The sequence below is a fragment of the Panthera onca genome, chromosome B2 (assembly GCF_046562875.1).
Source record: "Panthera onca isolate mPanOnc1 chromosome B2, mPanOnc1 haplotype 2, whole genome shotgun sequence".
Classification (NCBI taxonomy): Eukaryota; Metazoa; Chordata; class Mammalia; order Carnivora; family Felidae; genus Panthera; species Panthera onca.
The window spans coordinates 12,511,273-12,535,082 of NC_138343.1; the positions used below are offsets into that span (position 1 = coordinate 12,511,273).

Below are 23,810 nucleotides of genomic sequence, written 5' to 3' on the forward strand. Positions count from 1 at the left end.
GTGCCCACCATACTCTTGAGTGAGAATACAGCCCCCAGCCCCATCCCGGAAGATGAGTGCTGGATGGAAGATACGAAATTGCTGCTCCCTTTGTGGATCTTGGTACCAATTTATACGACCATACCCATAACACTTGGCCCTTTTCAAATTACCGGGAGGGCTCAAATGACACAGACTTTGGGGTTGACAAGATTGCATTGAAATCCATTTGTCTGCCACTTGCAAGTTTCATGGCCGGGCTGTTGCTTAATCTCTCAGAGTTTGCTTTGTCTTTGGTCATGGGGAATCGTAACAAACAGGGTTTGGGGGAAGATTACATGAGAACTAATGGAGGAAATTCAGTTTTGTTAGTTCTGATCTGAGATTATAAAACTTAAAAAAAAGAAAAAAGGAAGAATGTACGTCCCTAACGCATTGTAGGTGGTGCAAGGTGGCACGAGGGGCTGGCTTCGAAGTCGGCGGTGGGCGGGGGGGGAAGGAGGGCGTAAGTAGCCATTTTTGGTGACTGATTTTAGGGCACTGGCTCTCTGCTTTGGCTGTTCAGCGTCTTTTGTGCTTCCTACAAATTTTAGGATTGTTTATTCTAGTTTCGAGAAGAATGCCGGTGCAATTTTGATTGGGATTGCATTGAATGTGTAGATTGCTTTGGGTCGTGTTGACATTTTAACAATATTCTTCCAGTCCATGAGCATGGAATGTTTTTCCATTTCTTTGTATCTTCTTCAATTTCCTTCATAAGCTTTCTATAGTGTTCAGCATACAGATCTTTTACATCTTTGGTTAAATTTATTCCTAGGTATTTTATGGTTCTGGGTGTAGTCGTGAATGGGATCAGTTTTTTTCAACAATAGCCAAATTATGAAAAGAGCCTAAATGTCCATCAACTGATGAATGGATAAAGAAGATGTGGTTTATATATACAATGGAATACTACTTGTAAATGAGAAAGAATGAAATCTGGCCATTTGCAGCAACGTGGATGGAACTGGAGGGTATTATGCTAAGTGAAATAAGCCAGGCAGAGAAAGAAAGATACCATATGTTTTCACTCATATGTGGATCTTGAGAAACTTAACAGAAGACCATGGGGGAGGGGAAGGGGGGAAAAAGTTACAGAGAGGGACGGAGGCAAACCATAAGAGACTCTTAAGGACTAAGAACAAACTAAGGGTAGATGGGGGGTGGGGAAGAGGGGAAAGTGGGTGATGGGCAGGAAGGAGGGCACTTGTTGGGATGAGCACTGGGTGTTGTATGGAAACAAATTTCACAATAAATTATATTTTAAAAAAAAAGAATCCCATTGCCTGGGCTGCACCCCAGACCAATTAAGTGAGGGTGTCTGCAGGTGGATCCCAGGCATCAGGATTTATAAAGCTCCCCAGGCGATCACACGGTGCAGCCAAGTTTGAGAAACGATGCTTTAAGGGGATTTGAGTCTCTCGTTCTTCCAGTGGTTGAATGGATGATACCTGGAATTCTAAACTTTAGCTCTTTTTGCTTAAAACAGGGACTTGTACATCATACTAGAAGTGACTTACTATAAATTAGAGTTATTACGTTCTCTCCAAAGAACGAATTTAATTGGTATTGGGGTGGGAAAGAGAACAGAGGTGTCTAGATAATCTAAGGACAGAAGCAGCTCACTAGAGGGGAACAGACACAGAGACAAATGAACCAAAATAATAGAAAACCAAGTGATTTCAAACTACTTGCTGCTTTTGGAAATTAGTCCCTGCAAAAGTACCACCCAAGAGCCGGTTGACTTCCCTGAAAGTTCAGGATTGTGGTCCTGGTGGGTCAGGACTCTTGAAAATTTGTTACATCTTCAAAATGTATTGGGATGTATTCACTGTCACCAAAAAGTCAGTTAAGTTAATTTGCAGAATTGTTTTTCAACAACAAACAAGCCTTTTTTAAAGAGAACAGACTAAAATAATTCCATACTCAATACCTCTTTGACCTCTTTTCAACAAATGGTGCTGGGACAACGGGAAGGGACATATGAGACACATATAAAAAAATGAAGTTAGGGGCACTGGGTGGTTCAGTCAGTTAAGCGTCCGACTTGGGCTCAAGTCATGAACTCATGGTTCGTGAGTTCAAGCCCCACATTGTGCTCTGTGTTGACAGCTCAGAGCCTGGAGCCTGCTTCGGATTCTGAGTCTCCCTCTTTCTCTGCCCTTCCCCTGCTCACACTCTGTCTCTCTCTCGCTCTCTCAAAAATAAACATTAAAAAAAAATTTTTTTTAAGTGAAGTTGGCACCTTCATACCATAAACAAAAGATTAATTACGATGGACCAACAGCCTAAGTGTAAGAGCTAAGCTATAAAACTCTTAGAAGAAAACAAAGGAGTGGATCTTCATGACCGTGGGTTTGGCAATGGATTCTTAGATATTACACTGAAGTCTAAAGCAACAACAACAACAAAACAGATAAATGGGACTCCATCAAAATCAAAAGCTTTTGTGACTCAAAAGACATTATCAAGAAAGTCAAAAGACAGCCCACAGAATGGGAGAAAAGTATTTGCAAATCATGTATCTGATAAGAGTCTGGTGTCCAGAATATATAAAGAACTCTTAGAACTGAACAACAAAAAGACAAACAACCCAATTTTTAAATGGACAAAGGCCGCGGAAAGACCCTTCTCCAAAGAAGATCTGCAAATGGCCAACAAACACATTGGTAAGACGTTCCACGTCATTAGTGGTTATGACAGTGCAGTCCAAACCACAGTGAGATCCCACTCCATACCCATTAGGTTAGCCATAATGAAAAATATCAGGAGAATAACAAGTGTTGGCAAAGAGAAGAGATTGGAAACTTCATACATTTCTGTAAAATGGGGCAGCCACCGTGGAAAAAAGTATGGCAGCCCTTCAAAATGTTAAACATAGAATACCATCCGACCTGCGAGGTGGACACCCAAGAGAATTGAAAACAAGCATTCAAACAAAAATAGGTATACGATTGTTCATCGTAGCATTCTTTATAATAGCCCCAGTGTAGAAATAACCCGGATTTCCATTAGCTGATTAATGGATACACAAAATATGGTCTGTATATACACTGGAGTGTAGCCAGTCTGTAGTCAGGAAGGGACTGCAGTACTGATAGGTGCTTCAACACGATGCATCCTGAAAACATTATGCTAAGTGAAAGAAGCCAGTCAACAAGAAGTCGTATATTTTATGATACCCATTTATATGCAACATCCAGGGTAGGCAGATCCAGAGAACAGAAAGTAGATTAGCGGTTGTCATGAGCGGAGAGGAGGTGGCAATGAAGTTTCTTTTTGAGATGATGAAAATCTTCTGGAATGAGATAACGGCAAAAACCACTTTCTTGTACACTTTAAAAATGAATCATGGTATGTGAATTTCACTTCAATTGCAAAATATCTCTCTAACCGCCTCTGTTCAGTAATCTCTAATCCTGCTGGTGTGGGTCTTAAGCCAGTCACTTAGCCATTACCGGAGGCCTTGTTCCATGCATCATCCTTGTGATTCCACTCTGATCCTATACGTTTTTCCCTCCAATGGACCTTCCAGTGTTTGGAATTAGAAGTCAGGTTTCCACTGTGGCCCTGCCACGTAGCTGGACTCATCCGTCACCGCCTCACCAAGGACTGTTCACTCTTGAGAACAGATGGAAGTCACGTGGCATTTCCCGGCAGGCACAGGTGATTCCTGTAAATTCACAGTGAAAGTCACACGTACAAAAATGTAAATTTGTGTGAGATGTAATGCTGTTACTCACAGAGCTTAAGTGCTTTTAATTCTGGATAATAGATAGTCAGGTCTGATAGCTTTAGAGATTGATCTCTGAGCCTACTGAGGGGTCCACGGTGGAAGGAAGCTATATTCATCATTCTCCTAATTTGTTTCTTTTTCTTTCTCTTTTCTTTTTTCTTTCCTCTCTTTTTCTGCCGGGGTCAGCAGAAATGGGAATCTTTTTTTTTTTTTTTCTTCGTAGATCAGTATTATTATGATTATGATTATTTGAAAGACCTGTATAGGAGGGATGCTGCCATCTGAATTAAAAATAGCATGTTATGCCCGCCCACACACAGCACTTGAGAGCTCTGAATGCCTTTTATAAATGCAGACTTTCTGCCTGGCTAGATAAAAGAAGCTGTCACTTCATTTCCATAACGAAGTCATTCCCAGGAGAATTCCATTGTTTTAGCAATAGAATTTTGGTAAAAGGCCTCTTATTTTGCCTGAAAAAAGGTAACAAAAATGAACTTTTGAGAGCTTATTCGACAAAACAATTAAGGAGCGAGAGATTTTTCTCCTCTTTTGATATATTGGGAGTTGTTAAGTATGAGAATCCCCTGAGCCATGATCTGAGGATAAACCCCTAAACCCGGAGAATGAAGGAGGAGGGGAGAAAACCTCTTGTTCTTTTTTCTGATAGAAATGAGTGGGGGGGGGGGGGGGGGCGGGGTGCTGTTCCCTGAGAATGTGTGTTCTCGGGCCATGTGACAAACATGTTGGTATAAGTCTCTGGAGTTTTTAATATTTATTTTTAAAGAGATGCAGAAAACTTTTAGGGTGTTCAGTATGTCAAGAAACTCCTTGGGATTTCTGATGAAACCTGATCATCAGGTGTTTTGACTGACTTTCAGGACCCTGCAGGCAAACCCTGCAGGCAATTCGTGGCCCTGTCTTGCTGGGGTCCTTTGCTCAGAAAATAGTAGCTGGTATTTCCCTTTCTTTGGGCTTAACACAATGTAGCAAGTGGACTAGGAGGGATTTCTTTATACAGCATTACTTGCGATCGGGCTCTGGCGGGCATGTGTCCTTGAACTTGCTCTTAAGCCGCCCCTGCCCCCCACTCCGTGTTCCCCACCACCAACACACAATGGATCTGTGCCTCAAATACGGCATCGAGCCTTCACCTTCCAGATTCACAGCAAAAGAATAATTGTATTTCTTGGTACTTCCCCGGCACCAAATTACCCACATCAAAGTATACCTGCCTTTGGTGTTTCAACAGGTAATCCCTAGATTTAATGCCAAGTGGCATTTCTGTTCCTTGCTGTTTACAGCTGAGACCGTTGAAGTCTCAGTTTTAAGCTAGAGTAGTTTTAGTAAGCCTCCTCCAGAAGGAGAGAAGTTCTCAACACTTTTGTCTTGCAGTACTTTCGTTCTGATCGCATCAGAAGGTTGTAATATTTAAACAAGGAGAGAGCTACCTGGAATAGTAGGAGAAAAGAGACTAAAATATAGGGTCATTATATTTGTTGGCTTTATTAATTCAGTGAGACAGACCAAAAAGGAGACAAATGAGGTTCACTTAATATAATTACAGAAAGTTCTCTCGTCCAAACACGATGCAAAAGTTGGAAAGTTCTCTCACCCAAACACGATGCAAAAGTTGGGTAGTTAAAACTGTGGCTGATTTGGAGTTTGGGAAAAATAATTCTGTTTTTAAAAAGTCTTTGAATAGCTTTTAATCATGTAACCATACTAGAACTTCTCTTTTTTAATGTTTAGTTATTTATTTTAAGAGAGAGAGAGAGAGCGCGCGGGGAAGAGCGGCAGAGAGAGAAGGAGAGAGAATCTTAAGCAGCACAGAGCCCAATGGGGGGCTTGATCCTGCGACTGTGAGATCACGACCTGAGCTGAAATCAGGAGTCAGATGCTTAACTGACTGAGCCACCCAGGCACCCCACCATACTAGAACCTCTAAAGCGTGATTTGAGGTCCTGGTTGTTAGCCGTGCATTTACGTAGTAGTATTTCCTTAAATCAAAAGGAAGTTGTGGCTTTGATAGGATGCTTCCAGAGTTCCGGGTTTTAATACCTTTGGTGAGCTCTATTACTATGTGTGTCTGTTCAAAAGTATGGAGGTGGAGGGATATGTGGATTCTGTCTCGTCTTTTTACTTTGACCCATCATTTGGTATCTTGTGAAGTCAGACCAAATAAAATGCTTGTAGATGTTATCGTATACCTCTTCATATTATGTCAAAAAGAGAACAAGAGGGAAATATTTAAATCTCTTTCTTAGAATTATCACTCATTTTGTTCTAAATCTTGTTCTCATTTACTAAATTTTGTCCTAGAGCGAGAAGGACAGACATTGAAAGTCAGAGCACTCCTCACAAAGGCTGCAGATGGCCCATAACTGCTCATAATCTGTAGCGGCTTTGTAAATGATCGACACATGAAGCACCGGCTTTGTCCCCACCTTCCCCATTTTTACCAAGCCCTTCTGCAACACCCAAACTAAACACTGCCCTTCTCAAGCAGGCATGAATAAAACTCCTTCAGGGAGAAGCCGTGTGATGACTCATGGTGGTGTGAAACAGACTTGTAACCCAGAGAATGTGTAGCCTCAGTGTGGTGTCCGGGCTTCTTGAGCAAGATTCCTTTGTGTCCCGGGCCAAGTGCCTTCTGCTGGGCTCCAGCCACCCCTCATGAGCAAGGTTTTAAACAAACAGGGCTGGGAAGAAATTGTCGATTAGGAGCAAGAGCCATCTTGGTCTTGAAAATTACAATTTCCTAGAGATGTCGTTTATTGACAGCTCTTCAATGCAGATTAGGTATATCTCATATGTAGTTTCATTTTATTTTTTTTTTTCTCTGCAGACATACTTTTCTCTGGATGCATTAATTATATTTCCTAGCAAACTTTGCTCCGTACCCGTTAGGAGATGTAACCTGCATACAAATACAGACACCTGCCGAGTCTGAATGTGTGCGGGTAAAGCCTTACTTTGTGTGATAAGCTCTGCTGCAGTAGGAAACAGTGGCATGACCAACACGAATTATGATTTTTTAAGTTTGATCGTAGGATTTTTCTCAGCATATTTATCTCTCTGATTTTGTGTTCTTTAGGCACATACTAATCTTAGTTTTTATTGCCTAAACACAAACCAGTTAATATCGGTAGAGAATGTCCCAAAGGCATGCTAGATATCCAAGGATTACCAATATGGAAAAAGAATTCATAAAGGATAAATCATCAAATCATCAAACATTGATTGAATAGGGATCCCATGATACGAGGAATCAATCAGATTCAACAGAATACCTTTGGTTTGGGCCACATCCCACCTTACACCTCCCTGCAGCTTTTCCTGAAATCTGGCTGGGTACCTCTACTCTCTGGAAAGTTCTGCACTGACATTGCCTTTCGGGGAAAGAGAAGCTGTCGGCCCTTCATGACTGACGCTTATGCTCCTTTGAGAGTGGAGACAGAGACTCCAGACCTGCTGGGCTGTGCACGCTCATCCCAAGGAAGCGACTTCCAGCAGCCCCGGTGGCTTCTCTTTCTTCCTCAGAAAGAAAGTACAAAGAGCCAGCTTTAGTCCTGAGTTGGAAAAAGAGGCTCTTACAGAACATTTCATTGATGGAGCAGTTTCCATAGAGGCTTACGTAATGATGTTTCTCCCAAGTCACCAGAAAGGAAGCTCTCCTATTTGGGAACCGCGGAGTAAAGAGACTTGAGGACATGTCAGAGGGAAAGTAAAATACCACATTCTCAGCCAGTTAGCCAACAAGCATTTATCAAGTGTTTAGCATTTGTAAGAGCACCAGGAGGCTTACAGAGAGGCAGGTTATAAACCCTGCCTACGTAGAGTTTGGTGCAGTTTGCCTAGGGAAGTGGTACCTGTCTTAGCATAAGGAATAAAATTATTAGTATGCTAAAGAAAAAGGATAAAAAACTGCTGCAGTTCACATTTTCAAAAAAGCACAGTAGTGGCCTGTTACCCACAGGGGATATACTCCAACACCCCCAGTGAATGCCCAAATCCATGGATAGTACTGAACCCTGTATATACTGGTTTTTCCTATATGTACGTAATTATGATAAAGTCTCATTTATAAATCAGGCGCAGTAAGAAATTAATAACAGTAGCTAATAGCAAAGTAGAGTAATTCCAATATGCTGTAATAAAAGTTATGTGCATGCGGTCTCTGTCTCTCAAAATATCTCCGTGTCCTGTACTCACCCTTCCTGTGATGACGTGAGATGACAAAATGTCTCTGTGATGAGATGCAGTGAGGCAAGTGACGTAGGTGCCATGACGCGGCCTTTAGGCTACTGTTGACCTTCTGGCTTTACATCGGAAGAAAGATCATCTGCTCCCAGATGCACTGTGGGGAACTCGAACTGTTTCAAAAACTGTTGAAATTTGCAGAAAGCAAAATTGCACCTAAGGGTGGTGCTGCTGTACTTCCGATTGAGAAAGTTGCAAAATGGCAGGAGCGAGGAGGGGTAGGACTGGAGTAGGTCTGTGTAGGCGTGGCTTGAATTACGACCTGTGGAGTAGAAATGTGGGCTCTCGGAGATGAAGGAACAGCACGGTCTGGCCGGGACAGTGTGCACCAGGGGGAAGACAGGAAATGAAGCCAGAAGACGTGCTGGGACCAAACTGTGAGGGTCTTACCGCCAGATTGTGGACGATTTCAGAAGTGTGACCCAACGGCGATGACTCAGAGGGAAAAGACTGAAGGCAAAAAGAGTCGAGTCTGAGTCGGCATGACAGTGTGGGGATGGGGTGCAGTCTTGGTAAGACTTGACAACCTATAGACAGAGGAAGGAAGAGAAGACAATGATGCCCTTTACCAAGAATCAGAAATAAAAGAGGAGGGTTGGTTTGAGGTGGGGAAATGGGAAGTTTTGAAACAGACATCATTTATTTCTACTGCGTGTATCCAGCACCTGTGGGGTGGGGGGCTGCCAGGGCCAAGGATACGGATTTAAGAACTATATGCAATAAATGGAAATTATCACAGAAAGAAAAGAGGGCTGAGCATGTAACCTCGGGAAATGCATACCTTAGGGTTAGAAGGAATAACAAGAAGGGACAAAAGCCAAGAAGGAGGAGCAGGAGAACGTGAGGAACACCAGATTAGTTCCATCTTAGAGGAATCAAGAGTCCTAGGATATTTTCGGGGCGCCTGGGTGGCTCAGCGGGTTAAGCATCCGACTTCGGCTCAGGTCATGATCTCCAGGTCTGTGAATTCGAGCCCCGCGTCCGGCTCTGTGCTGACGGCTCAGAGCCCGGAGCCTGCTTCGGATTCTGTGTCTCCCGCTCTCTCCGCCCCTCCCCCACTTGCACTCTGTTTCTCTCTCTTTCGAAAATAATTAATAAAACTTAAAAACTTAAAAAAGAGTCCTGGGATATTTTGGTTGCCAAGAGACCAATAGATAAAATAAAACTCGAAGTGATTTAAGCAAAAAAAAAAAAAAAAAAAAAAAAAAAATTATTGTATCATGTATGTATTCATTTTCTATTGCTGCCTAAAAAATTAACATAACTTAGTAGCTTAAAACCACACCCATGTTATTGTGGCTTCGGCAGATACCAGCGCTTAGCTGGATGCTCCACACAGGGTTTCATAAAGCTGAATTCAAGGTGTTGGTTGGACTGCATTCTCATGTGGGGCTCACCATCCTTCTTCAAGCTCGCGTGATTATTGGCAGAGCTCATTTCCTTGTGGTCGTAGGACTGAGGCCCCCTTTCTAGTGCTGGCTATTGGCTGGGTGCCACTCTCAGCACCTGGTGGACATCTCCAGAAACTTGCCATGGGGTGCTGCCCCCTCTCCCCGTATGTCCTCTCATTTTGAATCTCACTCTTGGAAGAGCCTGTCCCCTGGAAGGGCTCACCTGATTAGGTCAGGCCCACCAAGGATAGTCTTTCTCTTTCAAGGTCGACTGATCTGAGACCTTAATGTTAGCTGCAAAATGGCAGCACCTGGGTTAGTGCTTGACCGAATAACTGGGAGAAGGTGTGTGTCCACTAGGGCAGAGGGCCATCTAGGGGGCCATAACAAAACTAAAATGTCTGGGGGTAAATCGAACTTTTGGCATGGCTGGAGTGAAGGGACCTCAGTGTTGTCAGGACTCACACTTTGTGTCGTTCAGCCTTGTTCCCTATCACAGAGCCTCATTCTCAAAAGGGCTTTCCTCACAAGCTTTTGGGAGTACATACTTTCACATTCCAGCCAGTCTGAGGAGAGGCCTCTGGTTGGCTCTGATTGCCTATTCCTAAAATCAGCCATCATGGTGAGAGGGATACGTGTTCTGATCTTCCAGAAATGGGTCACATGCCCCTCCGGCACCCAAGGCACGAGGTCACCCCGGTTTGGATGACAAAAGAATGGGGGAATTGTTCCAGAAAGATGCTGTTCAGGCAAAACCGCTAGTCTGCTCAGTAAAAGGAAAAGAAAACTCCAAGAACTATGGATGAGCTGTACCAAATACTAGAAGAAAGTCTGTTAGGAAAAGGCCCCTGCTTTTAGGAGACAGGTTAAGCTGTACCTGGTGAAATACTGACATGAATTTATACCACACTTGAACATGTTCATCAGTGAACAGGAGAGAGACAGCAGCTATTTGGGAACATAGCGGAGACTGTTGGAAGGTCTCCTAGGGATAGCAGTGGCTGGGTATGTCTAGGCCAAGAAGTTTCTGGTAGAGAGGGAAGAGACTGGTGGAGACATGAGTGACAGAATTGGCCCTAACGGAACCTGAAGCCGGCGGGAAGACAGCGGGCTAACAGTCCAAGACTGAAGCAACAAAAATGTTCCCCAGATTATGAGGTACGCGAGCCTTTTTGGTCTTGGGGCCGATTGCCGTCTCTCTAGAATAAGACAGGTATGATTCTTTCCAATATGGCCATCTTACAGTGATTAAATGCACCCAAAAGATTCTTCGCCTCTGTCTGCCCATGTCATTGACCAAAAGGCTTACCTTTAGAGCAGTGGTTCTCAAAGTGTGGTCTGTGGCCCAGCAGCACCATCATCACTTGGGAACTTGTTGGCAATGCACATTCTCTGGCCCCACTCTGGGTCCAATGAATCAGAAATTGGGGGAGGGGGTGGGGGGCGGACGCAGGCATCTGCGATCTCCTGGTGTTTCTGATGGTGGTTGAAGTTCGAGAGCCACTGTTTCAGGCCACCCATGCCTCCACCCCCCGCCTCCATAATCTACTGGGGTTTCCTTGACGGTGGCTTTGGGAAGCTATGAGAAGCAAGGCTATATATGGCAACTGTTCAAAAGCCACTAATGAGTCAAAATGTAATGGAGTGGAAGAACAACAGAGAGAAGGTGAAGTTCCAGCTTAATTGTTCTGTAGTTCATGGAGGGCTTTCCTGTGGATGGTAGGATGATCTCGTAGGCACTTGTGGGTCCGTGGAGGACGGAGACCGGTGAGAAAGGCTTAAATTATAGCTATGGAGTGGTGGTGATTCCTTTGGAGTTAGGGTTAAGTCGTAGAACAGGTTTTGGATATGGATCATTTCTTTTAAATTCAGGCTCTCCTACTAGACACTGTTAGGAGGCTGCAAAAGAAAGTCAAGGTTTCTTTCCTCTAGGAGTTTATAAACTTTTTAAGCCTTCAAGACTTAAGTCAAGCCAGCGGAGTATAGAAAGACAGTCTAATGGAGTGCCGAATTGAAAAGGACCTTGAGTCAAAATAATGTGGAAGAGACTGTAAGTGGTGTGGGCAGTCAGGGGAAGGAGAAATTGGCAATGAGTCATTTTCTTCTCTGGACAGAGGATGAAACTGTCAGCCTCGCATAATTTCCCAAGTCTGATGGCGGAGTATTGGACACTCAGTTTCAGGAAGACCTCTTTCCTGCTGTCTCTCTTTTCTTTCCCAGTTTGCTAAAGTTTGTCAAAACTGCTAAGTCAAAGTGAGGATTTCTATTTCGAGACTTTGAACTTGAAGGATTATTAAAGTTGTTGGTTATATGAGAAACTTGTAGGAGGCATTGCATTTTGTCCTGGATGCCTTAAATGGGACGAGACTTGAGTAGAAGTTTGGCCTATTTGTTTCAAACACTTTCAAACTTACTTCATTCATGGGGAGAACATGAATGAACCTGTCTGAGGGTACCTTAGTTTTGCAGGATGAAGAAAGCGAATTAACTGATTTTCCTTAGTAGAAGGAGGAGTTGATAGGGAACAAGAAAACACTTCAGATGAACACAACATTTCCGCTGCTTTTTACTGCTTTGCATCATGGAGCTTACCTGGGTAAATAAACCGATAACTAAACCGAGAACCAAATGAAAAGCCTCACAGGACACTCTTGAAGGTGGGCATAAATGCTATTTGAGTCCAAGAGAGAGCTAGTAGAAACCACTTGATAGGGAAGCAGAAGCCAGCAAGTTTGGAACCTCATCCAAGTCACTAGGAGAATCTTTCCAGAAGTTTGCACGGAACGTGATCCGTTTTTAGCTGTTTCGGGGGGAGGGCTTTCTTAACTCCAGCTGTGGCACGCAGGTGTTAACAGAGAGCTTCCTTTTATTTCGCCGTGATGACGGGGTGACGTGCGATGCATTAGGAAACCAGCCGTTCCTTTCCTGTCACATCAAGTATCCTACCTGCACTGAACCGTACTCCTCCAGCAGAAATTCCTAGTGTTTGTTGTTCTGACGGCCTGGCAGTCGGAAAGAAGACACGGCTCTTATTTCAAGGTATCGAGAGCAGTTCTCTGGCTCATTTGTTGATAAAGGAGACCCAGTTGAAATGCCAGGAAAAAAAAAAAAAAAGATAAAACACCAGAAATTAGTCGTGCAGCTCCAGTCGGATCACACAACCCAGAGGCTGTTTTCTATACCTGGCAAACTTCTGCTCGCCTCTGTTAGTGTTGTAAGAGAAGCCTTCCTAAGCCCCTCCTAAGTGAGGAACTCCCATTGTGATGGCAAATCACAGTGTTTCTTTTTCCTTGATGCCTTCTTTTCCATGCCTATCCGATCCTCAGATGTGACACATAAACTAAAAGTGGAGTGCACTCATTCTGTCACGTCTGTCCCTCTTGAGGCAGTGAGCTCCTTAAAGGCACGGTCCCGGTCTGTCTTGTTCACCATTATGAACGTAGAAGCCGGTGAGTAGAGTAAGCACCAAGTAAAAACTTGTCCGGTGAATGAATGAATAAGAAAGCACGCTGTATACCTGAAACTAATATAATATGGTGCATCACTTATAACTCAATTAAAAAGAAGAAGGAGGAGGAGGGGGAGGGGGAGGGGGAGGGGGAGGGGGAGGGGGAGGGGGGGAGGAGGAGGAGGAGGAGGAGGAGGAGGAGGAGGAGGAGGAGAAGAAGAAGAAGAAGAAGAAGAAGAAGAAGAAGAAGAAGAAGAAGAAGAAAGAGCTTGGTAAACTGCAGTCACTATGAAAGCCGAGGTTAATTATCATAGCAGACACCTCCTTTCTCCCTTCTGTCCTAACTTTTTGGGGGACGGTTTTTTTTTTTTTTTTTAGTTCATCTGAGGTATACTTGTCAGTGCTTTCCGGATTCTCAATCTGATTCGCTGTCATTCCTTTTGGCCTCTTTCTGAGACGAGGACCACACTTTGCCCTCAAAAGCGTTACACCCCCACAGTGCCAGGACTGGGTCCCGCCCTCGCTCGGGGCGCCCTTCTGGCTCTAAGAGGGGAAACGTGGCAGCCGCCTGTGGATGATTGGGAAGCAGACAGGGGTCTGGCGTAGCGCTTCAGTCCAACGTGTCTCGTCGTCCCCGAGACCACTCATGTAAGTCCCTGTACCTCAAGCACGCTCCTCGAGAATACGCAAGTCAAAATAATGTGATACTATTGGCCCGGCGAAAGCTGTTCCTGGCTCTGTCCTAAAGGAGGGGAAAAAATCAAGAAGTCCAGGTGTGGAAAACATTAAGGATCAGGATATGAATAGGTCTTTTCTTTAAAAGCAACAAACAAACAAAAATTCTCCAGTCCTTCTCCGGCAGGGCCTCAGCGTGCCTCTTCTGTGTATGTGTGGAAGTGTTATCCTCGGTGGGCGGGAATGGCAGACAGCCAAGTGGAAAATTTCACAGCCCTGCAAACCTCCAGCTCACTAAACCCTGTAAACCAGCAATCGGAGGGAGCCGTGTGGCAGGGACCAAATAACGATGCGCCTGCACATGCCTCAGTCACCCACCTTCCACTCCCCCCTTCCCTTTGCTTCCGGCTCTGATCCAGCCTGCACTTTCTCTCTCTCTCTGAGCCTCCGGACAGCTCTGCTTCCGGTCCTTGGGCCTCCCTGGACCCCTCAATGGAAGGGGAGTTGTAGCACAGCGGCCCGGGCAGACTTTTGCACGTTTCGGTGCCCCAGGGATAGTTGACTGTTGGTGCCTGGCCAAAACTGGCTTTTAAATCCTGGCTCCGAGCTCAGTAACAGGCTTATGACCACTAATAATACTTGGCGTTTACATAGTGCCTTTCTTCCCGGGAACTGTGAGTACTTTGCAAGAGTGATCCTACTGATCTTTGCAACAACCCAGTGAGGTATGAAAACGGCAGAAGGTGATGGTCCTAGCTCCCTCGCTTTTGCAGAGAGTGAAATCAACTGGCATGTTTTGAGGCTGTGTTGCAAATTTGCATCTCAGCTGGGATTGCATCAGAAGTCTCCCAGAATTGTCTTCAACTTTATGGGTGGCAGTGGTGGGGGAGGGGGCGGGGGTTGCGGATAGGGACAGGGCAGGGAGGGTCGCGAGCGACCTGGGGGGAGAAGGCTGGCCAGACCACGCTGTGTCTCCTGGGTCAGGAGCAAAGATACTACATTTCTCTTTGAAGGCAAGGGTACTGGAAAATGGTCTCTGGTGAGCTGTCAGTCTAATTGATCTGATCGCGAGACTTCTTTTGTTGAGATAAGGAGTGATTGGATGATGCATTTACCTTTTTCTTTTTCTTCTTTTCTGCTACTCCCGTGCTAGGTATTTCTCACTCCTCTGGAAGGAAGAAAGAACACGCCTGAGCCGGGAGCACTCCAGCGTCTTGTGGGAAGTCTCCATGGTGAAGGATAAGCCAGGGCTACCTGTGAACAGCGCACAGTGAATGTTGTAAGTTAACCAGAGCGCTGCGGTGGCTTGCCTTGGAAGGTTTTGTGAATCATTGGATGTCACTGAGCCAGGGCGATGAAGGGGTATTAGCATGAGTTCTAAGTGATCATCCAATTAATTTCTTTTTTTAGAGGAGTGGTTCTGTCTTTCTTTGCCGTGAGCCTGTCTTTCTCTCGGCTTCTGTGGGGCACTGCTCATTATCTACGTCTGGTGTCCAAGAGACGAATATAGTGATTCCTTTCACTGTTGGAACGCCCTTTCTCCTGGTACACTTACGCAGTGTCAGGTTCAGAGCAAACTCTTTCAACTGGGCTATTACGATTCTTTTAGGTTGGTGGGTAGGGAGTCAAATCCTCTGGGCTAAGGATCAGCAACCAGGATTTCCACCCAGCAATTATGTTTATTTATGTGAAGTTTTTTTCTGGAATGAATTTTTTTTTCCTGGCTTTCAAAAATCTGAGGTATGCAAATACAGTCGGTGGTTTTTGGGTGCCTCTCTTATTCAAAACGGGCTGATTTACTGGTTGGTATTAAGGTGCAGGGGCAGGATTTGGGGGTTAGTAAAGCATCAGCTGCCGGTTGCTTTTCACGAGAACTTTAGTATCGAGGAGTTGAAGAGATAGCACACTATGGATATCAAGGAGCTTATCTGCCACAAAACTCAGAAATTGGACCAGCTGTGTTGCTTTCTGGAGATTTTACCTCATTGCTAAATTGTGTCCAAAAAAGAAAAGAAAGAAGTTGACAAAGTTTTAATGGGGGAAAGAATACAGCTGCAGGAAACCCAGGATTGGCTGTCAATGTATTGTCTTCAAGTTTTAGAAAACTAAGAACCAGCTTTGACCAGGACTCTGTGTGTGTGTGTGTGTGTGTGTGTGTGTGTGTGTAAAATACATACATGCATATTTATATGCATACATATTTAATATATATCATGTACTTGTGTATATATTAAATATACATAAATACATATATTTGTGTGTATGTATACATCTATAATTTTATATAAGTTTTTAGCTTATTCAAAACATTTTTTTAATGTTAGTTTTTGAGAAAGAGAGAGAGGGAGACAGAGCATGAGTGAGGGAGGGGCAGAGAGAAGGAGACCCAGAATCCGAAGCAGGCTCCAGGCCCCGAGCTGTCAGCCCAGAGCCCGATGTGGGGCTCGAACTCACAAACCGTGAGATCATGACCCAAGCCAAAGCTGGATGCTTAACTGACTGAGCCACCCAGGCGCCCCTCTTTTTAGCTTCTTAATAATTCAGTCAGGAAGCTTTTCCAGGCATTTTTTTCACCTCTATTTTCCCAGTTGCACAAATGATTTTGAAAGAGTAAGATACTGCAGCGGGAGGAGTGCGTATATCAGGGAGGAAAAGCATTGACACTGAAAAATAAAATTTCCACTGCATTTTTTTATTTCATGGTTTTCTGAAAATTTGTATTAAAATAGGCTGCTTTACCCGTATTTCCGCAGAGTTAAATAGTCCTGTTAAAATAAGCTTATTAAATTTAAAATCTCCCAGTGCCACATGTCACTGGTGGAAAACACTGGAGTTTTAGTGTGTTAGCATTTTGTGCATGTGATCATGCTGGTTCTGGTGGAAGTATATAGCTCCCAGAATCAACAGACTCGAACTCGATTCCTGGTCCTATGGTTCATGTCAAGAAAGTCTGAAACCTTTGGCAAGTCACTACCCCCCATGAAGTGTTATTTTGTTAAGTCTATATGTTACTCTTTTATTTTGTACATCTATATGCAACAACAAATAACCTGTTAATGGATAGGTTGACATCTTCGTTTGGGGTCCCTGTAAGGGGCACAGTGTTGTGTAAGGCACTTGAATACTTACTAAAAAATCTCTCTTGTTGTAAAAATTTCTGTCACTGTTGGGGTACCTGGGTGGCTCAGTCGGTTGAGCGTCCGACTTCGGCTCAGGTCATGATCTCGCGGTTCGTGAGTTCAAGCCCCGCGTCGGGCTCTGTGCTGACAGCTCAGAGCCTGGAGCCTGCTTCCCATTCTGTGTCTCCCTCTCTCTCTGCCCCTCCCCTGCTCATGCTCTGTCTCTCTCTGTCTCAAAAATAAATAAACATTAAAAAAAATTTTTTTTAACTTTCTGTCACTATTAAGGAATCATTTGGATCCTAGAGTAGTCGTGCATTTTACTAGAAATGATCTTCCCAATCAGGTGGCCTTGAGAATACACTTTTGGTGACTTCTTTATCTCTGGTGACATTTTAGAAAGCATTTTCATCTCAGGAAACAAGTGTCTTATGGAAAAAACGCTCTAGGTTTCAGGTTGCATTTAAATGAATAAATGCAGATACTAAAATCAAAATAGCTTTTGTTTCAAATCTGGCGGGTTTTTTTTTTTTAAATCGTTGCTTTGAAATGCTCATGTGATACCCTGTCAAACCCCAAACATTAAATGAGGTTTTCAAAGAAGTTCTGAAGTGTAAACTTGAAGATGCCACATGGCCAACTAAAGTAATTTTAAAATCCTTCTGTGAAGGGAGTGTGTTGAGAGAAAGGAAGAAAGTACTAAATTCTAGTGAACTCCTTCGGAGCTTAGGACTTCCTCTTCCAGACTGCATTTGCTTTGTAGGGAGTGGCAGGGGGGCAGGGTCCCAGTTTTCTCAGCAAGTTGTGAAATGAGTCATCTTGGCCATTAGTAATCTTTTAGGATCCTAGGGCTTTTTTACATTGAGTTCATACTTTGGGGTCCTTGGGGTCCGAAAGCCTATGCCGTAGGGAAGGCAGGAGATTTTCAAAGAACGTGTGCTCGCGCATAGATGGTGTCGGAATGTAGAGAAACATTGGAGGAACTGTCATAGCAGCTATTGGAATGGGTGGCTTCTGTCCTCAGAACTCCTTGCAGATTGCACCACAAACATATTGCCTCTGCAGGACCCCTCGGCCTGTTGCCACTAACCGCCTCTCAAATCTGCCACCGTCTTTCTGGCAGATGAACGTCGCTCCTGGAGGTGTCTCAGACTGTGGTATCTTTGTACAAGAAGGGGACGGTAAGGAAAACTTACCTACGGGTCAGGAGATCCGGGTTTTCTGCATGATGTTGCAGTTAACCTTGGAACTTTGGAACCCCTAGAGCCCCAGGGGCCTGATTTAGGAGGAGTAACATGAGAAAGTTGAGTTAAGTGGCCTCTGGTGGTTCTTCCTGCCCTACATGTCACGTTGCATAATGTATCAGCTTGGAGGAGGCAGGCTGGACGTTGCTTTTACCCCGTTTGGCTTCTAAAAGTCAATGATTTGGCACGACTTCAATTTACAACCGCTTTTTTTTTTTAAGTTTATTTCTTCATTTTGAGAGAGAGAGAGAGAGAGAGAGAGAGCACAACTGGGAGTGGCAGAGAGAGAGGGATAGACAGAATCCCAAGCGGGCTCTGCTCCATCAGTGCTCAAACTCACGAACTGTGAGATCATGACCTGAGCGGAGATCAAGAGTCAGGTGCCTAACCAACTACACCACCCAGGTGCGTATAACTGCTTTATAAAATGTTGAGCATAATCTTATGGCAAAAAACCCACGATAGATAGATAGATAGATAGATAGATAGACAGATAGAGTGTGAGTTTGTCATCATCATGACATCCTTTCCACAGGACCCTCCCAGATACCATAGGACAACTCAAAGGTGTTCATTTGAGTGCCTTCTAAGAGTACAGTTTTAGTCATTTAAATCAGTCGTTTAAATTAAATTTAGTCATTTAAATTTAAATTTCGTCATTTAAACCACAAGTCATTGGTTTTTTTGAAAATTAAATACGAGCCACTTTTGAAACTAAGTTTTTAAAAACTGTCCCCCTCCACTCAAATATTGCTTTGCGTACATGCAAGGAGGCAGTGCTGATCTCTATTTCTTTCTTAAGCTTTTCTGCTTCTCGAGTTACCTTTCAGAGCAGCCTCTCCTGACCTGTGTAACACCCACCTCGTCCCTCTGTGCTCGCTAGCCTACTTCATTTTCCTTTGAATCACCTATGTATTACATATTTACTTGTTAATTGTCCATTTCCTCAACCAGACTGTAAGCCCCATGAAAGCAGGGATATTATTATTATTATTATTATTATTATTATCATTATTATCAGATGGATCCACAACACCTGTGGCTGAGTACTGAGCGGGGACTCAGTAAATAGTTGACTGAATGTCTAAGGAAAGTGTTAGTTACCCCTTAGAAAAGGGAATATAAACACGGTTCTCATGAGACTTGCTTGCATCTGATAGTCGTTTCATCATGTTAGGGGGGTGGCCTGGAGAGATCATCTATTTTCTTTTCCTTAGAAATAGACACTAAATGTCTGTGATGGGTATAAGTAAATGTGGGAAAGGAAACAATTTGTTTTAAAAAATGTTTTATAGAACTATCAATAGAGTTTGGGGATTTTCTGATACTTAAAAAAAAAAATCCTGCATGGTGCTGCACCTTGTGTATTTCCTGTCATTTTCCATTTGAGTGGTTTGCTTCATCAGTTGTGTTTGAGCCGCCTGACCTGGCTTTCTGTGAATGGTGGCGGTTTTGTCTCTTACCGTCACACCATTTCATTACCTTCGATGCTTACACTTGTTCCCAAAGCGGGAGCCAGGCTTGAAGGACAGGATCTACCTAAAAAGAAACTCACCGTTTACTGGATAGCATCATTTACATTTCCTTCACTTCTGGATGATGCACAAATTGGGTCAAGGAAATAGTATGCCTATACCAGTTAGGTCCATCCAACGGCTCCACGGTGTGAGAAGGGGAATTCACAAAGGCTTTCTTAGGGCGGCATCATCCTACATGGCTTTTGAGGGTGACAACAACAAAGGCTTCTTGGATTTTTGTGTGTTTCTTGACCCCTTTTGCCAAAGAACTTCTGAGTGCAAGAGTTACGTTTTTCCTCGGAAGAAACAGGAGGGCCAAAACAAACACCTGTGTGCCTACTTAGACAGCATTATGCTGTCTTCCTAAGCTTTGAAAAACGGCAGCTGAATTTCTAATCCCCAGAGTGAGAGAATTACATACACACGCTCTGATAAGAGTGATTTGGGAATTTCCCACGTGTCTGTCAATTTGTACCTTTTAGATTTGCCATCTGTGACACCAAATTCTCTCGCACTATCATAAAAAAGAAAAAAAAACCCAAACCCTGAAGTAGATAGGGGGATCAGGGGAGAAGGGGAGATTTTGCTGTGAGAGTAATGAGAAGCCCCTCTCGATGCTTTTAGTCCTTGCTCTGGACGGTCCTGGGGATGGGAGTGCATGTTGTGAAGGCTCTGACTGAGCCATTCTGTGCAAGTACTCGGGGCCATCTTGTGTGGCCTCGGGTCTCCTGGCGTTTTCAGCCTTACCCTTTTCTTTGCACTTCTCAGACTTCCTTTAACCACATCTTAGTGGTGGTGTCACTAGTTCCTGGCCATTGCCCCTTCGGCAGGCCCTTGGAGCGACTGCTTCTGAGAGTTGATGTCAGAGGTGCTTCCTGAGGCCTTGGCAAAGTCCAGCACGTTCCAGGCAGTCCCCTTCCCCTTGGCTTCATTTTCCCCCAGCCCTCAGCCTCCCCACTCCCGGCATCTCTGCATCTCGGGAAGGAGAGGGAGATACACAGGACACCCAGACGTTGTGGAAGCAAAAATAAACGCTCGTGCATCTTCCACAATATTCGTGCTCTGTTGGGGAAAGGACACGTCCACGACCTGGTGAGGCTGCTTTCCAGCCGAGTAGTGCTGAGGTTAAAAGGCTTTGTGTTCTCTTTAAGATTGGAATTCACTAAATAAAGGATACTTATTAAAAGACTGCTGCGTGCCAAGGTGTGCTGAAGTCCGTTAGGGAAACAGTGATGTGTCATCGATATTTGCTGCTCTCGGAGACTTTGCTGACGGAGCCCTGGGTGGGGGGCTATGCACTTGGCATGGGAGTCAGGTGCCCCAGAAGGGATGGTGGGTAAGGGTGTTCAGAGCTGGGTTTTCAGGGAAGGCTTCAAGCACTGATGCACATCAGAATTAGACCTTGAAGCAAAGGCAGGACTTTAGCCCGATGTCTGTGTGTGCTTTGAGAAGGCAAGGGAGGGAGAGCAGATACAACTAGTCCGTCCTTACCTGCTCCTGCGTCTGGGCAAACGAGACTTCATGGTCAGAAAGTTCTCTCCATCAGAAACGATGTTGTAAGACAGCCAACAAAGACATAGAGTGGGGATTTCTAGCATCAGAGAACCATTCTCCTTTAGGATCAGTCTTAGATGTTTATTTGCAAAAGCTGAAGCAAGCCCTCGGGTCACTTAAAGAAATGATGCCCTTCAACCCAAGTAAGTATAGTGTTTTGAACTTGAACTTGAAGACAGAAACCACACCCAGAAGTAAAAATACTTCTCGAGGGGTGTTTTTTGAAGCACCCACTGGTGAGGAATCCTTGTGCACCAAAGCAGTGACTAGCTAGTGGGGCTGTCCCAGGAGGGAAATAGCCTCTGAAAATTCTTTCAGATAGAGATCAAGCAAGTCCCATGTTCCTGGACATCTCCGAGGTTGATCGGATCCATCATCTTTGTTAAAATATGACTGATGTTACTTATTTCTTACACACTATATCATACCTTAGACTTTGAACCCCTAAAAGAGTGTTGTTTTCTTTTGCTTCCCTACAGAAAAGTGAGGTGCAAACAGGAACAAAATAACATTGTTTTGTCAGAAAGCCCGAACAAAACCTATTGGTTCTTTCTCACCAGCAAAGAGATTGTTCCTTGGGACCGATGTCGAAAAAGACCAAGAGAAAGATAACTTTGTTCTTTTAATTCTCCCCAGTTTTTCACTTTGGTAAAACAATCATTTGTCAAGTACCAGAAAATCATGTAACCGCTCCCCTGATGAATATTCATGTTAAATTTCAAGTGGTAGCTATACAGTAAATCGTGCTAAGTGGAATCTTATGGAAAGAATTGACTCATCACCTGTACCTCTTGAACATTAAGCTAACTGTTTGCAGGCACCTAAATACATATGTTTGCCTGATTCAGAAAAAGTAATTTTCAAAAAGTATAAAATGCTTTTTAGGGGTGTCTGGGTGGCTCGGTCAGTTAAGCGTCTGACTTTGGCTCAGGTCATGATCTCACGGTTCATGGGTTCGAGCCCTGCGGCAGGCTCTGTCTGTGCTGATGGTTCGGAGCCTGGAGCCTGCTTCGGATTCTGTGTCTTCCTCTCTCTCTGCCCCTCCCCCACTTGCTCTCTGTCTCTCTCGCTCTCTCTTTGGAAAATAAATAAACATTAAAAAAAATTTTAAATGCTTTTTAGGTGGCGTAGTAAAATTCATTGTTTGAAGCCTATGTTGGAGGAAGTTGGTTTTTCAGTCTTTTTTTTTTTTTCTATTTGTGCTTATGTTCTAAAATGACTTAAGTAGAACCCCTCCCCCCATGGAAATTTTAATGGGATACAAGTGGCAATCTTTTTAGAATCTTCCATTTCTAAAACTCAGGCAAGTTCTTGTCACCCTTTGGACTCTAAGCCATCTTCTTCCATGTAGAAATTCCACGTCTTTCCCTGTGTCTTTACAACACACATCTTGCTCACCATCTCCCTTCTGGCCTCAAGTGTCGGGCCAGGATGAGGCTTGTCCACCATGCCGGCCGAATTCCCTGCAAAGGACCCTTGCACGAGTACCTGGACCTTTCAGCCTGCACACGGCCGTCCTCGTGGACTTTGAGACGCTGCACTCTGTGCATCTAGAAATGAAAACAGTCTTGCTAGAATAGTTTTCTAAAATTTCCGTTAGTTTGCTCTTCATTTCATTTTCCTTTTTTTGTTCGCCAGCCTTTGTAGTTTGCATAGAACTGAAAAATTGTAATTTCTCCAGGGCTAAAATCCAAGACTTTAATAGGCAGTCTTAATGCCCTGGGCTTCTACGAGTTGCTACCCGTTATAAGCATTGTAAAACTGACTCTGCGGAACAAAGAGAGCTGGGCACAAAGACTGCTCCCTTCTTCTACCATGGCAAGCCCTAGTTTTCCAGTCTTCTTTGCCTTTTCTTCTTTGTTCACCAAGAAAAGGGGGCACGAGATTAGGATGTTATTGTTCAGAAAGGGGACAGCTGTGGCCTGTACAAACAGATTTCTTTTCCCTTCCTTTTGGCAACCTCAGTCGCTCTACCTGTTTTCTGGGTCTCACGCTTCTGCTTGTGAACAAGCTCCCTTCCCCCGTCTTCAGGACACTGAGAAATTCACCATACAAATGTCCGTTGGTGACTGACTGCGTATCTACCGGCTCCCATAATTCATAGTAGAGTCATTCGGCCTTTCTGTGAAGTGAGTTTCTTGCCCCTACTCTGTCACCAGCACACGGGGCACAAGTGCAGATGAAAAGATAGCATGTCAAGGTGAGGGCGATGGGTCCTGTCAGCCTGTCGCTCCCTTTAGTAGAGGAGATTCGCTGCCAAGCGGTGTTTTGTTGCTGTCATTGGAGTTGGAAATCCAGGTTCCCAGCACTCTGGCGATCTATTTCTGTGCCCCAGCAATGACGACACCTTATCCTAGCAACCTGCGGGCTGGCACTTCTCTAAAGGCAGGCGAGGGAGTGGCAGTGGAAGACGGTGGCCTCCGGGGGGTCAGAAGGGAGTTGGCAGTCACGTTGCTCGTGGAGGAGTTTCCATTTCCTTCATCTGGGAAGGCCTCCAGGAAGGGATGTCAGTATCCTGGGACTGTCCCTTACTGAGGATAGTGGACCACGTGGTCGTTCTGATACAGATAGCATGCATGACGAATAACCGACCGATGAGTGGGTAGTCCAGGCGAACGTGGGGACTCTCAGAACATTGGATGGTATCAGTTTTGCTTGTGAGTTGGGTTAATGTTCTGGTCGTTCATCAGCACTGGCATTCAGAGTTGGGGACACGGGGAGCTGTTTGCGAGGAATCGGGTCAGGAGAGGGAGCATGGAGGGAAACACCACGGCGTTTGATCTTGGTTCCTTTTCCTGTTGACCCTTCTGACCTGAAAGCAGCCGGGTGTCACCAGAGCTTCCTTGCT

At 44.4% G+C, this 23,810-nt stretch overlaps 1 protein-coding gene across 11 annotated transcripts in view; it reads left to right on the forward strand.

Moving 5' to 3' along the window:
- Positions 1 to 23,810, forward strand: part of ATXN1 (ataxin 1) — a 413,533-nt gene that overhangs the window by 241,046 nt on the left and 148,677 nt on the right. For all 11 annotated transcript variants that reach the window (XR_014137690.1, XM_060614220.3, XM_060614216.3 and 8 more), the window contains one exon: positions 14,682 to 14,807. The gene's annotated coding sequence lies outside the window, so the exon portion shown is untranslated. The remainder of the gene's footprint in view (positions 1 to 14,681; positions 14,808 to 23,810) is intronic.